This window comes from Thalassophryne amazonica, chromosome 2, assembly GCF_902500255.1.
Source record: "Thalassophryne amazonica chromosome 2, fThaAma1.1, whole genome shotgun sequence".
NCBI classification, from domain to species: domain Eukaryota; kingdom Metazoa; phylum Chordata; class Actinopteri; order Batrachoidiformes; family Batrachoididae; genus Thalassophryne; species Thalassophryne amazonica.
In genome coordinates, this window is record NC_047104.1 from 112326572 (window position 1) to 112327675 (window position 1104).

The window sequence follows — 1104 nt, forward strand, 5'->3', positions numbered from 1 at the left end:
AAACTGGAGTCAACGTCTGTGACCGAACTGTAAGAAACCGCCTAAAGGAAATGGGATTTACATACAGAAAAGCTAAACGAAAGCCATCATTAACACCTAAACAGAAAAAAACGTTACAATGGGCTAAGGAAAAGCAATCGTGGACTGTGGATGACTGGATGAAAGTCATATTCAGTGATGAATCTCGAATCTGCATTGGGCAAGGTGATGATGCTGGAACTTTTGTTTGGTGCCGTTCCAATGAGATTTATAAAGATGACTGCCTGAAGAGAACATGTAAATTTCCACAGTCATTGATGATATGGGGCTGCATGTCAGGAAAAGGCACTGGGGAGATGGCTGTCATACATCATCAATAAATGCACAAGTTTACGTTGATATTTTGGACACTTTTCTTATCCCATCAATTGAAAGGATGTTTGGGGATGATGAAATGATAATGATAATGCATCTTGTCATAGAGCGAAAACTGTGAAAACATTCCTTGCAAAAAGACACATAGGGTCAATGTCATGGCCTGCAAATAGTCCAGATCTTAATACAATTGAAAATCTTTGGTGGAAGTTGAAGAAAATGGTCCATGACAAGGCTCAACCTGCAAAGCTGATCTCGCAACAGCAATTAGAGAAAGTTGGAGCCAGATTGATGAAGAGTACTGTTTGTCACTCATTAAGTCCATGCCTCAGAGACTGCAAGCTGTTATAAAAGCCAGAGGTGGTGCAACAAAATACTAGGGATGTGTTGGAGCGTTCTTTTGTTTTTCATGATTCCATAATTTTTTCCTCAGAATTGAGTGATCCATATTTTTTTTTCCCTCTGCTTGGTCTAAAAAAGTAACCGTTACTGACTGCCACAATTTTTTTTCCTGATTTCTTATAGTGTTTCTTAAAGCCAGAAAGTTGCCATTTGAAATGACTTTAGTTTTGTGTCATGTCTGTAATCTGCTTTTTTCTACAAAATTAAACAACTAAATGAACATCCTCCGAGGCCGGTGATTCCATAATTTTTGCTAGGGGTTGTACACACACACACACACACACACATAAAATTCTGAATTTTAAAAACATATTATTTGACATTACAGAAAAGGTAATAACACAAAGC